The sequence below is a fragment of the Phaenicophaeus curvirostris genome, chromosome 8 (genome assembly GCF_032191515.1).
Source record: "Phaenicophaeus curvirostris isolate KB17595 chromosome 8, BPBGC_Pcur_1.0, whole genome shotgun sequence".
NCBI lineage: Eukaryota > Metazoa > Chordata > Aves > Cuculiformes > Cuculidae > Phaenicophaeus > Phaenicophaeus curvirostris.
This window is the reverse complement of record NC_091399.1, coordinates 35,309,914-35,325,137: the sequence shown is the minus strand read 5'-3', so window position 1 is coordinate 35,325,137 and position 15,224 is coordinate 35,309,914.

Sequence of the window (15,224 nt, the reverse complement as noted above, 5' to 3'; positions counted from 1 at the left end):
AAGCCAGCACTAGATGCAGCAGTGAAATCAATTTTTAAAGACACTCTGTAAACCACTTCTTTCAATATGCTCAGCCCAGAAGCAAACATGTGTCTATAAGCCAAATCCACAGTTTAGTGTACACTCTTTGTTCACTCTTGCGTAGTAAGAGCACGAGAAGAATGACAGCCTTAAGTAATCTGTCATTCTAAAATTAAATATTTATTTGGGCTGCAATTCCAGAAACACTAGCCCTGAAGTTCCTGTCACAACTACTTAGGAGGAAGTGGCACATTAGCTTAGGGTTAAAAGAGAGACGAATTCTACACAAAAATCTGATAACTTGACAGACCGTACATCTGTAATATGTCTACATCCCTTTCTTTTTTGCAGTGAAATAAGAGCCACATTTGTTCATCTGAACCCAGTGAGTTCTCTTCCTTCTCCCTACATACACAGCTGGAGGGGCTGCTTGTTTGTTTTGTTTTTATCGATGCAAAATCTGCCTTAATCATGATCCTATCAGCCTCCTAAGTTCAGACTCCCACAGAAACAAGCCTGAAAGGGTATCAGGCCAACAGCTCTCTGTAAGTTCCCTTCAACGACTTCTCAAAACACCTCAGAAGCCAAGAGCTTGTAAGATTGTTTACCTCAGACAGCTGAAGGTCACCAATTTTCAAACTTTATTTTATGAAGGGTCTGACTACTCTCCCTTTCATATGTAGAAGCACAGAGGCAAAACTGAAGGCAGCACAAGACACCAACCAGAAGGTATTAACAAGAGCCAAAAACCCCAGACAATGCTGATCAGAGATCTCCCTTAGAAAATGAAGCTTACAAACACCTTTCTACCATGGCTCTGCCACTACCATCAATTTTGCACATCAGCCTCTTGGATATTCCAGTGGCAGGTACCAGGGAAAAATTCCTGTGTCATTAGAAAAGCCCAAGATACAAACCAGGAATACATAGGAGAGCTAGTTTGATCCCCTCCTCTAAATCCACCAGTTCTCAGGAAACAGACCAACCTCTAACAGAATCAAAAGAAGGCTTAAAAGAAGGATGGCTAATGGAAAGAGAGAAGACAGACTTAGTGAGAATGTACAAGGAACAAAAGTGATAAGAGCCCTTACTTACTTAGAAGATGATTTTTTTCCAAAGAACCAACATTTTAAAATGATAATTTAGTGGAGGAATGTTAGAAGCACAAGACAGAGTAGCAAGAGCGTCTAAGAATACACACAAAAACATCCCAGCACAGTACTAGTTTATTTAGTCTCTCCTGACACTGTAAATTTAATTCTGCCTTGATTCTTACAGCTGGGAACAGCTGTACCTACAAGAACCCAATTCCCCATTTTCCTCTTTCACCCTTATATCCCAGACACTCTTCCCAGAAAAAAAAAAAAAAAAAGAAAAAAAGCTGATTTTTTTTTCTTACCATATGCCAGTACAAATTCCTGAAGGAAAGGGGGCCATTAACATTTAAGGACAATTTAAAAATTCAATGTTTTTGTGTATTTATTTTGTATACTTAAGTACATTTAGAAAAAAGATAATTTCAATAAATTAAGTGAAGGGTCTGCAAGGATTAAAGACTACATAAGGAATTAAAATGAGGCGACCACATTTACAGTGACGTAACTCTTAAAACCTTGTAAGAACCTGAGAGATGAGAAAGCCCTCTCCTCTCCTTCCCAGATCATAGAATCATAGAATCACCAGGCTGGAAAAGACCCACCAGATCATCGAGTCCAACCATTCCCATCAATCACTAAACCATGTCCCTCAGCACCTCCTCCACCTGTCTCTTAAATATCTCCAGGGAAGGTGACTCAACCACCTCCCTGGGCAGCCTGTTCCAGTGCCCAATGACCCTTTCTGTGAAGAATTTTTTCCTAACGTCCAGCCTGAACCTCCCCTGGCAGAGCTTGAGGCCATTCCCTCTTGTCCTGTCCCCTGTCACCTGGGAGAAGAGCCCAGCTCCCTCCTCTCCACAACCTCCTTTCAGGTAGTTATAGAGAGCAATGAGGTCTCCCCTCAGCCTCCTCTTCTTCAGGCTAAACAACTCCAGCTCTCTCAGCTGCTCCTCATAAGACTTGTTCTCCAGCCCCTTCACCAAGAAATCTACTTCTTAAGTGTTCTCCAGAGAAGAGAGTTGGGGTCGTTCAGCCTGGAGAAGAGAAGGCTCTGAGGAGACCTTATAGTGACCTTCCAGTGCCTGAAGGGGCTATAAGAAAGCTGGGGAGGGACTGTTCACGAAGGCCTGTAGCTAGAGGACGAGGGGCAATGGGTATAAACTGGAGAGGGGCAGATTTAGACTAGACATAAGAATTTCTTCACGTTGAGGGTGGTGAGGCCCTGGCACAGGCTGCCCAGGGAAGCTGTGGCTGCCCCGTCCCTGGAGGGGCTCAAGGCCAGGTTGGATGGGCCTCGGGCAGCCTGGGCTGTGGGAGGTGTCCCTGCCCACGGCAGGAGGGGTGGAACTAGATGATCTTTAAGGTCCCTCGCAACCCAAAATATTCTCTGGTGCTAAATTTATTCAACTAGCTAACAAGTCCCAGGCACCTGAGTAAAGAATCTGCCAGGCCACCCGTCCCCACCCGGCGCAGAGGGCAGCTCTGGCGGGGCCCGCGGGCTGCAGCCGAGAGAGCCGAGCGGCCAGGAGGGGGCTGGGGAGGAGGCGAGCGGCGAGGGGCCGGCGGGGCCGGCAGAACCTCTGCCGGGGACACGACCCTGGGAACTGCCGCATACGGTTAAGACGCATACATTGAAGGAGATCTGCCCGGGATCTGGAGGATTAAGGACGCGTGCGGGCGGTGCCCCCGGCGCCGCCGCTGAAGCTCGGCGGGGGCAGCGCGGAAAGCGGCGGCTCCGCGGGCAGGACGGGGCCCCGGGGAGCCCTTAGACCTCGCGCTTGGAGAGGGCCAGAGCAGGGCGTTACACGGGGCGGGGGGGAAGGGGCGGGGGGGGCTACAAAACACCTCCAGCGCCGCTGGGTTCTCCTCCACGAGCAGCAGCAGCTCCCCGCCAGCCGAGGGACCCCTGCGGCGCTGGGGGCGGAGCGGCCCCCCCCCCCCGGCCAGGCGCTCCCCGAGCGGCGCCGCCCCCGCGCTCGGCCCCGCAGGGAAAGCGGCGGAGCGGCCGCGGGGGCGGGGCCGGCGCTGCGCTTAAAGGGGTCGCTGCTAAAGGGGATTCATAGAATTACAGAACAGTTTGGGTTGGAAGGGACCTTAAAGATCATCCAGTTAAAAAGTTCTAACCCCCTGCCGTGGGCAGGGACACCTCCCGCAGCCCAGGCTGCCCAAACCCCATCCAACCTGGCCTGGAGCCCCTCCAGGGACGGGGCAGCCACAGCTTCCCTGGGCAGCCTGTGCCAGCGCCTCACTGCCCTCAGCGTGAAGAGATTCTTATGTCTAGTCTAAATCTGCCCCTCTCCAGTTTATACCCATTGCCGCTCGTCCTATAGCTACAAGACTTCGTGAACAGCCCCTCCCCAGCTTTCTTGCAGTCCCTTCAGGTGCTGGAAGCTGCTCTAAGGTCTCCTCGGAGCCTTCTCCAGGCTGAACGGCCCCAACTCTCAGCCTGGTTCCCTCAGCCGCCGCCCTGCTGCCCCACAAGGGCAGAGATGCTGGGGCTGCCCGGGTGGGAGGAAAATAAAGACAAAAACAAGCAGAGGGGTCTGTCTGCACCAGGGCAGGGCTGAAACATCCTCCTCCTACACCCACAAGTGTATCAGCACTTCCTAAATAAATAGAACAGGCCCCCGAGCTGCAAGTGAGTTAGATTTTTCTACGCTGGGTTACTCCATTGGGGAGTTCTACCTGAAGGGTCGGAGAATTGCTGGCGTGAGGAATTTTAGTTAAGGTTTGCTTAAAACACAGGGAGGAGAAGGCAGCGGGATTCGCTCAAATACATCCCTTGAGAGCAGATGTGTGGGGCAGGGGCTGCACCCCCAGCAGTGGGCAGGACACGACCCCACCCCACCAGGACCCACACAAAGAGGAGCAGATGGAAACCCTCACATTCCCATGAAGTCTAAACGCTTCTGAAGAGGCCCCAGGGACCCACCAGGGATTTTTCCCGTTATCCCCCAAATATTCTACAGCAGGAACTCTTGTAGCAAAAAAGCTCTCTTGCAACATTTCCAGAGTTTTCCCACTTTGGCCTCGGCAGAAATACTGCAGGAACAACCTCGCTCAGGGAAAGATGAGTGTTGTCTTGTGGTTAGAGCACAGGGTTTGTGGTCAGGAGCTGTGGGTTCTCATTCCATCTTTGCCACTGAATCATTTTGAGAGCACTTTGTATTAGAACCAGTTAGTAATTTTCCGTCGGAATGGTTTTCTGATGTAAACCACCTTTTCTACAAAACTGAAATCTCCTAGGTGAAAATTGACTTTCCATTGGGAATACCTGGTGTCTACGTGGGGTAGGAAAGGATGTTAGCCCAAACTGAAGTATTTGGAGATTTATTGCATTAGTCCCATTGTTTTGCTTTGATAGGGGTTTTTGTTGTTTTTGTTTGCTTGTTTGGTTTTTTTTAAATACCACCCTCCTGACTGTAATTTCAAGGTGGCTCATTGCATGGTGGGAGTATGTGCCCTCGTGCTCTTCTTTGCTCCCTGGGAGCTCCACATCTCCTGTACTGGGATGCAACTTTCTCTCTTCTGCGAAGTGTACATCCCAATCTGAGTCGGAGCTGTCCCAGACAGCAGGCACCTGGTCCATGGGAACAAATCATAGCACAAGGCTACCATTCTGACCAAGGAAATGCACCACAGAGAGAAAGTATAAAGTTCAGAGACACAAATAAGCTGTTTCACGTTAGTTCAGTGGCCTGAAACAAAGTACTGTGACTGTGGATATACCAAAATGTTTTGTTCAACCAAAAAGCTGTAAAATGAAGCCCAGAGAAATGGACTTGAGTGTGTTTCTGCTGTCTCTGACGATCAAATCCTATAAACCTTTCCACGTGCATGCTGCACTCCGGTTCATAGTTCTTGCTCTTCACCCTCCCAACTATGCTGTTTTCTTCCAGAATCCTATTCTTCTGTTCATTAAAACCAAATTCCATTATTTCTGTCCTCTGTATGTTCATAGATAGCTGACTCTTTATAAACAGTTTTCCTCACACAGAGTGTTTGTAGGCACTATTTAAATACTTTCTTAACTCTTGTTTTTCTAAGTTAAATATTAACCATTTACAATTTCTTTCATACAGCAGGTTTTGGATTATCTAATAAATTTTATCTGCACTTGTTTCAGTCAGAATTCTTAACATGCATGGTCATGGCACAATGTAATGTATAATGTTCCAAACAATGTCTCACTAGTGCCTTGTACAGTGGCAATAATCCCCTATGCACTCTTTTAGTTACAGACAGGGATCAATTTTGCCTTTTTTACACCTATATCACATTATACCTCGAGTTATCCATGTCTTTTTGTTCCAAATAACAACAAAAAAGTTATCTATCTGTAAGTACAAATGTTTTCACTTTTCCCTAATACATTTTTCCATTTCATCACACTTCTCTAGCACTCACATGGTTTCTTGCCAACAGAGTGACAAATGAAGATATTTTCAAGAACAGTTACCAGATCTGCAGACTCCGAAATTAAAGTAATGAAAATGCAGTTTTTCAGAAGAAAGAATCAAAGTTTACAATATCACGTATTCCAAGAACATGAGGCTTAATTCATTACTCCTTTGAAATATTCTGAAAGCTGAGGGTTAAGAGGTGTTATATTACTGCAGAATAGTGATGATTAATTTGTGTTTCATACCAAATGCAGGAAGAGTAGAGATGTGTGCAGTGAATCCTCTATAATATCAAAATCTTTCTATAAACTTGAAAATCTCTCGTAGGTGCATGTTCCTTAAGTGGAATACAAGACCACTTTTTCCTGTTTAGAGTGTAGCTGTTGTAGTTCTGCTACAGATATTACTGCTTCAAGCAACCTCCCTCTTTTTCCAAGATTCTGGACAGGTTCACTTAAAATATACCCTTTTGCCTTTTCATTACAGAGTAACTAATGAAAATTCCATTTTAAATGTGCTTTCTGTGACACAGGTACATTCTTTTTTTGCATTATTAACAAAAGCCCCTATTTCAAGCTGTAGGGATACAGCCTCAGGTAGTGTAAATCAGCATTGCTCTGAGATGGCCTGCAGTCCTCTCACCAGCACTGCAGAACAATTTAGTGGCTTTAGATGACAGTTGGCATCTTTGAAATATTCCCTTTTGCAGAACTAGACTAGATGTGACACTTGCTGGAGAAGAAATCTTGCATAAATCTGTCCAAAAAGACTCACTTAATCATATTACTTCACTAGCAGTGGTAACCTTTGGAGGCCAAAGTCCAGACAGGTTGAGAAATGGAACATGGGTACATAAAGGTGACAATTCCATTAACTGCAATCAAAGAGAGAGGTGAATGGTGAGATAAAGACAAATGACTTACTCTATAAAGAAAAGAAAATATGTGTGTGAAGGGGAAAGAGACAGAATGGAACATTTTCCAGCCTTGTCGAGGAAATAAAGACCAGTCCCGCTCCATTGAGATCAACACAGAAATGTCTCTATGTCTACTCGGATGCACGCTCCAGCCCAGCATCCCAGCTTGTTGTTGAACGTGAACTATCAGTTCAGGAGTGCACATGTACACAAGCAAGATGCCCCAATAACATCATACGCAGGATGTCTTGCTGAATTGCCCACCAATAGCTGTGCAGGTAATGCTAAAGCTGGGCCTGGCTTTGTACTCAACAGGACATTTTGAAAAAGTAAGTGGAAAATTTGTTGGCATTTCTGAATCCAGTGCTTCAGGATTCTCAAACGTACCAGATGTGTCTTTCAGCCCAGCCAGGTGCACTTCAACCCTAGAGGCTGAACAGCTTTTGAACCTTCTTTTGGGTCCCAAATCAGAAAACGTGGGTACATATCAATAACTGAAACTACCACCGCTGGGGGAAAAAAGAGTTCTCAGCAGGTTCAGTGCCAAACTTCAGCACAGATAAGAAAGACATTGTAGGGACATATTCTCATCCAGTATCCCCCAGTGAGGCCAAGGACAGCATAAGTAGCATCTTCAAGATAGCTTCACACTACCCAAAGTTTTTTAGAGAAGGTGGAAGCTTGGAGAATAAACAACATGGATACTGGAAATAAAGCCACAAAACGATATAGTCTATTATCTCTCAGATCTTTCTAAATTTAAGATAAAGAGAAAATTAATAATATAAGATCTATCTATATATACAATCTCCTCCTTTTTTGCAATTTTCCCACTTATGTGTCATGTTTTCAAGAACTTCTATGCAGAAGACCTCATCTAAAACCAATCCATGTATCAAACCAAAACCAGCAGATAAGCAAATTGTTTTACTTATAGAAGCAGAAATGGATCTTTGAGCATTTAAAAATTGCACTTCCTTAAGTATTGATTAGTGTAACAACTGAAGGGAAAAAGTGGTTATAAAGGGTCATGTGACACCTGCTTGCTTGGGCAGTTCATAACGAGCACCTGAGAGTGGTTTTCAGTCTTATTTTTAAGAAACAGTTTAACACTGGAATAGGAAATAGGAGCTGGGGAATATTCTGGATGAAATGCTTACTGAGACTAAAACTATTCAGTCAAACAAGGAAATGGGGAAGTAAAAAATAACTGAATACTATGCAGCAACAAGAAGGAATTTTTGAGTGTATAATAGGAAAAAGAAGGAAATTTCCTTTGCGGGACTTTTTCAGCTTTTAACAGAGATACTAAGTTACTCTTAGATACTAAGACAGCCAAAAAGGGAAATCCCTGTTTTACACAGCTCTAAATATAGCTAGAAAAATAATGCAGATTTTATCAAATTGTGACCCGTTTCCTTACGTTTTGGGTAGCTCACCTTTTAATACAAAAGTCAGACGTGGATATAAACAAGCACACAATATTCCAGGCTGCACCAAAATTCCAGTGTCTTGTCCAGGGCCTGTTCCTGCCTGCCCTCTTGGCTAGATACCAATATCCTTTATTCTCAAGGGAGTCAGCCTTCCAAAAAAACACTTGGCATTTGAGTCAGGGCTGCTCTGTTTTCCTAATGTTCACGGCAGGCAGGATGTTTTCTGACTCTGGTACCCAACAGTTAGTGTTCCAGACAGCACGGGGATTTTTCTTTCGAAACTGCACTGCCAACACTATAAGAATAAGTGAAGTTCTATGACACCGTGTGATCCTGGAGGGAAAATAGGATGACTTTGCTGCCATACAGCAAAACATAAAGGGAAAATGCATATGACTCTTGCCACCTTTTTAAGCTCCCCTTCTGTGGTGTGAATGCTGAAAAAATCCTGGCTTAAAGTCATGTTTTCATCAACTGGTTCCCCTCTGGGAAGGCTGCCAGATCTACATAGGTTAGATTAAGAAGAAGACACCTCCCCTTCCAAGTGCTGGGCCAGAAAAGCAGCTCACTGATGCAGTGTAGCAGAGGGGGTGCTCAATGGCCTCTGCACACACTGTTGCTGTACTTAGCTGCATTGCTAGCATGGGAAAATGTTCTGTTTGCTCCCCAGAACAGATTCAGTCTGTGAACACACAGTACAGATCCTCCTGCAACTTCTGCTTATACCTTTATGCTCCTTATGTATTAGAAATATGACTTTATGATTAACGTTGCTATTCAAGTGATTCCCAAGATCACGGCTGTCAGGACCAACCACAGCTGTGCAGCCTTTGTCTGGTGGAACAGAAGCTACGTAGGTGAGGGCAGGTGGTTACAGCTCACAGACAGGACTGGACTCCTCAGTGACCAGGAGCAGACGTACTGCCCTGCTCTGTCTGGGAGGCAGATTTGCCAGAAGTATCTTCCATCATAGGTCTATGGCAAGATCCAGATGTGCAAAATCGTGAAATCACAATCTGTTGAGCTGGAAATTAATTTCACAAGCCAGGCTGTGAAAATCTGCTGAGCTCCTTAAATTTCACAATATCATATAGCTCATGAAGAATTACCAGCAGAGGTTAAATATTTTTCTGTAACATCCTTTCAAGACATTTTCAATAGAATATGGCCAGCTTACATGAAGTTGTTTGTTACGGTGGTGATATATCACACAGTGATGCCAAAATCCAGTCAGCGTGGAGAAGGATTGAAGAAGGCTCAACCACACTCCAAGCAGCATCTCCTCTTGCCATGGCTGGGCCTTTCTGTAAAAGGCAGATCCTATGTTGCCCTCTGAATTCAGAAACTACTGAACACAGTCATGAGAAGAAAATTACCATCAGCATCTATTCGTAAAAAAAATAGAATTGCTTGTTCATTCTCCAAGTATAAGATTGTTAACTGGAATCTGTACTTCCCAGATTATAAACCACACGCAACCTTTCTCCTAAACTCATTGCAAAATGTACAAATGATGTTCTAAAGCCAGCACTGTAATCTTTTAAAATCTTAAACTCAACAGAGTCTCGTTCAAGTACATAAAAAGAAGTTTGTGGGATCCTTTAGCCACCTGCAAATCATAGACAAATAAGCCAAACAGCCCTAGAAGCAGGAATAAAATCGCCATATATGTCGCTAGTTCCTATAGCAGTTAGATTTTCATGCTCTGTACACAACCCAAAACAAACTGTCTGCTTGTAATTAAAATACGATACTGTTTCCAAAAGTCTTACCTCTAGGGAGATAATTTTATACCACAGGCGAATTCAGCCCTGGTGTAGTATTTCTGATTTTCATGGAATTACACTATTGAAGAATTTTGCCCAACATCTTACCCACACTGATGCAATTCAACTTTTAAGGGACAGTTATGGGGTTTCCTCCTAACTCAGGCCAAGTTTCTGGAACAAGGGAAGTCTGTAAAAGAAACCGTTGGAAGGATGTTTTACTCTGGCATTTAGGAATATCCACATATTAGAAAATGTCAGAGGATTTACTTTGTACATCTTACGTGTTAGAATTTCTTGATTTTTTTTCTTTCCTTACAGATACGTTGACAGTAGGTGGTCCCAGCAAAACAGGATAAACACAAAGAAATGTAATGAAAGAATTATAGACAGCTGTGAGTAGAAAGACACTTGTGGATTCAGTTAGTTCTACTTCATCTTTGTTACATAAATCTATTTTCCAAACAAGGTATTGCCTGAGCTTGTAACAGAAAGTCTGCACCACTCAGGACTGAAGAAAAATGTAAGGAAGATGTTAAATCTACAGCATTTTAGATAACTTTAAATATTTTGGGCATGACTGACCTCACATAGTGGATTTATGCTTTGCATGATGGATGGAAATCAGAATGCTCTCACTGGCGTTGAAAACTTCTGACTTCTGTGTAGAATCAGAGGAAAAGAGCTATAACACTTAACTCCTCCTGGAGCTACCCTAGTCTTTCCAAACATCATGCAGCTTCACAGGTCACAGCCCAGAGAACAGGGTTTTCTCCAGCTCTTCCTGCCAGTGCTACACGTACCGGGCACCGTGATGGGGCAGGGGATTAGGGAGAGGTGGGGGTGTTGCAAATAGTGGAAATGTGATACTGTCAGAAGTCTGGGGAAGATTATTCCATTGCCTCTGCAGTTGCTTCAGCTGCCCAAACAGCAAGAAGCGGTAGGTTCTTACATAAGGCTTCCTGGGAAAATCAACACTGTTTCCAAACTGTATCAGAACTAAAACTATGGAAAGAGCAATCAAGCTTGAGTCAAGAGGAAAGAAGTATGCAGTAGCTTTTGATAACAGTGAGCTGATGAATGATGTACCCAATGCTGAGCTCTCTTATGAGTCAGAATATTCAGTTCAAAAACACCTATAGACTATTGGCATAATATTGGAAGAACATGGAAGAAGATGATAAACACAATAGAACCATCAGTTTACTAGTTGTGTGATTACACTAATCTGGCAATCATAAAATGGAACAAATGCTGTCAGTAAATTAAAACACACATAGAAATATGTGTTCAAAAGTTAAAAAACCTTTTGGCACAGAAGACAGCTGCGGTTCAGAGTTTCTTCCACTGTTAGGCACAAGCAGTAGAATGAAAATACTATAAGCATTCTTTAAAATCACATTCTGATTGCTGACCTTTGGATTTTACAGTTAGTCTTTCTAAAGCAATGATAAAGCCTTCACATCTTTAATCAACCTTTTGAATCATTGACCAGTCTGAAAAACTGAAAGTGAAATAAAAAGCAAGACAACAAAAATCAGAAATACTGTACACTTTTTCCATTTCTGTCAGCAACAGCTAGGAAGCGTCATAAAGCAAGATAAAAATTGAGGAAGGAAAAAAATGGTATCTTCTCTCTTATTTTAGGCTATTTTATTTTATTTTAGGCCTGTTTCAAAAGTAGCAGTAGTATGAGACTGAATATGTCATTAACTCTGTCCTCTCTAAGAACCGCGAAGATCATTATTTATGAGTGTGATCCAAACACGAGAACAGTTTCCTTACCTTCAGTGTGCTGTAATCATGGAAATATCATGGGATGTTTTAATTGACACCTCATCGCTATCATCACGATGTACACTGAAAAGCCATCATCTTGGGAGATACGGGGCTGGAAAACTGCGATGGCAGACAATTATCCCATGGGCTACAACCATTTCCCTCAATCCAATCCTGGCCGCTGAGGGTCAGCAGCTGCAAAGCAACCCCATGTGCAGGGCACAACTCCACTATGATGGGCATGTACTACCTGCTAGATCTTCCTGTGGTTGCTGAGCACATGGGGCCTGTGCAGACACTCCTAAACTGGTGGCATAGTCATGGGAGGGAGGCCAGCAAGGTTCTTCCACCTCTATACATACTCTCTTTTGCTGCCTTCAAAAGGGAATGATGCTTTAACTCTGTCTACTCATTGATGTGTATTGATCTTGGCTGCAACTATTTGCCATCCTTCAAGAGAATGTATGTTCTAAGTCAGCTCAGTGGTACTTCTGTCAGCAAGTTTCTAATTTTGTTGAAAACTGACACCAATACCATGATCTGAATACCTTAAAATTTTGATCCAAGAGTCCTGCCCTCCTTTAAAAGGAAGACCTCCGGAATTAAGACTTCAGCTTCTCCATCTTGAGCTAGAGAACTACTTTTACAAGCTGCTGCCTATATTGAGCTTCAAACTAATGAATGCAAAGGAAGAAGCCTAATGTACAGCAGTTAAAATATACACAAGCTTTTGGGGTTTTGAACTTCAAACACTTTAGAGTGTAATGTATTTGCTGCTTGGTATTGCAATCGTTTCCCTTCCACTGGAAGGTTAATTTATCATAGACGAATTCATTGCTCTCAGACAGTATCAGAGCCTGGTCATGTTCTTGCTACATTATCTTATTCTTGACCAGAAGAAAATTAGAGTCATTTTTGGTGAAGATTGTCTTTGTGAGACTGCTCTCATATCACACTCTTGTTTAAGGGAATCAATTCAGAGGTTGAGGGTAAGGCTAAGGATTGCAGTGGCATTTTTAACCTTTTAATCACAGCCATTTCAAGGTAACCCATATCTCAGCAGCAACCCATAACTGTTAATTTTTAACCTGTTGCCATATTTACTCCATGTAACTTTGCAAAGGGCCTGTGACCATGGAGGTTTATTGACTGCCGCTCCTCCCGGCTCAGCGCCCAGCAATACATCCCAGCCATTTGCAGCTTGTTTAGCAGCAAAAACACACACTCATTCTCTGAGTTGGGTAAGGACGTTCTTATTACACCCACGCAATATCCTTAATATTGGCTAACAGGAAACCAGGGGATGAAACAAGCCATTACTTCTGGTTTCTAAAGTCCTGAATGTGTAAGCTTTAGTTCTGTGGGGGTATCTGCTCTTTGACAACACTTCCCGCATTGTGTTTCAGCCAGGAAGATGGATGTACCTTAGTTAAAGTGAGTCATTCACTGAACCTAGGCCAAACTTCAAAGCAAATCTGGGCCAGCTTACCGCCTCAGGAGGAAACCTGGGTTTTGCATGAATTAGATGTGAAAATAAGCAGAGCCTGACTGACATCGTCTCTGAATTCCAACTGTAAGGGTAAAACCCAGCGGGCACGAGCCTCAGGCATGACAAAAATGAGGCTTCTTGACTGCCCTCCGAGAGCCGGAGACCTGTGTTACTTACTTAGAACTTAGGGTAAATTGTTAATTATTTATGCAGTAATTAAGTAAAGCTTATAGAATGTCTTACATACATAAATTGCTGTAAATATGCTTACATTTTTCCTGCAGTCTCCAATTAAATGGACTTTCATTTTGGAGCAAAATAATTCCACACCAACGTGTTACACCCGTTTTTTATCCAGGCAGCTATGCTGCTACTGGTCCCAGCTCAAACTGCACTATTGTATTTCTCTACAGAAATTTCTATGCTGGTTTTCAGTTGGTTTAATTCCATCACAGATCACATTTGATTTTGCATTGCAAGACTCAGATGTACATTAGGAGGTCACAACCTTTCCATTTATCCCTTAAAGTAACTACTTTTTCCCCAAGTTCCATCAGGTTAAAACCGTTAGCAATTTTTCTCCTTGAAGTGTCCCTTCAGCTTGGCCAAGATATATAATAGATCAGTGTAGCTACAAATGCATTACAACATTAGTCATCAATTAGTTTTAAACCATCGCTGTAATATATCATTTATCTAGCTTGCTGTAGCACTATTGTGAACATTTAATTTTTTAAAGGCATCTTGATTTTTTAACCTGACGGCTGCATCCCCCTTTTGTCTCCTATACAGACATCTCCTTAAGGAACAATAAAAATTAGATTTGTTTGACCTGCACTCAGGGTTCGTTTAAGCGAGATGGATTTTAATTGCTTTGCCTGGTCTACCAGACAGCTTTTATGTAATGTCCCAGACATTTAAACAGTGTCTTTTCCCTTGCTGCAAGCAGGTGTGTGTGCCCACAAATGCCCGTAAAGCAGCTCTTACAATTCATTTCACATCTCTGACAATCCTTGGGGAAATTGCTTACTCTGAGATATCACTGGCATCAAATTAAAGGCTCCAATCATTGCCACTTCTTTCCTCCTAATACCATTTTCTTTTGTCTTTAAGATCAACTTTCTGTGTCTAATTCTAAAAGGACTTTACTGAGGGCTGTGTTCCTTGCGCTGTCATCATACAACGCAGATGACTCACCTTTGCATCTCCCAATAGTGAGAACGTGTACAGAGCCTTACCTGCCTCTCCCCAAATCCATACTTTACTTCTACCATTTGCAAAACATTTTACTTAGATTTACAATTTGAAAAAGTTTAGTGTGTAACACAACTAAGATCAAGAGAACACTATCTATGCCACAGACTCCCAGTATCTTGAAAGATCTCTAAATTCAATTAGTAAGTCACGCGAGCAAGTTATCACAGCATTGACTCAGAGGCCAAAACACCCTGACTTTTCTGCCAGCTTGGAGTAGAGGCAAAATGAGCTCACATTTGCCCACAATGAACCTTTTTTGCTCCAGCTGCTCCAGCAGGGAGAGAACCTCATGCGGAGAGTTCTCTCCCTGCTGACTCTTCTCTTCCATGGGTGATACAATCTGAAGATGAGGTCCTCTGTTTCTCCTGTTCTTCTCATTCCTAAAAAGGAAGATTTGGCTGTCCTGCGAGTTACCAAATCAGCACAAAAAAATGGGCCTCCTAAGCAGTTATTTGTGCCTACAGCTGGTTCTGGTCTACTCTCTGTTGGACACACACATGTACCTAATTCCCATTTGTGCTGGATGCCTATTAAAAGAACAAAACTGCAAGTGAGGAGGGTCTCTTCTACCATGTCAATGGAAGTGAAATGCGTAAATCTGCTTAAAATGCTTGGGAGAACAGCTGTGAAAAAGAATAAGCAGTTTGTATTCTGCTGCAAAGTGTCACTGATCCAACATGCTAAGCTGATCCTCACGTAATACATTGGGCTTGCTCCATTATCCTGCCTACTGCTTCCATGTGTGGGCAATTCCAAGTGCACAGCATTTCAGACACCATAAATAAAGGGACTAACCTTCTTGCACCACAGTATAACCGGTGTGGTTCAGAGCAACAAGGGACCACTGGATTAGTAAGAACAGTTCCAGCTAGGGGCCCTGTGTAGCCAGTGGAGTTGGAGATAATGGTGAGCAGTGGAGAGAGCCATGGAGGAGCAGTGGGAACTGCCTGTCTTTCCCAGTCTGAGAAGCCACAAGTGGGATTGGAATAATCTTCCTCGGTGCCACTGTTTTTCTTCTGGTTTATCTTCCAGTGGTGAATCTCCATCACTCAGGAGACATCCG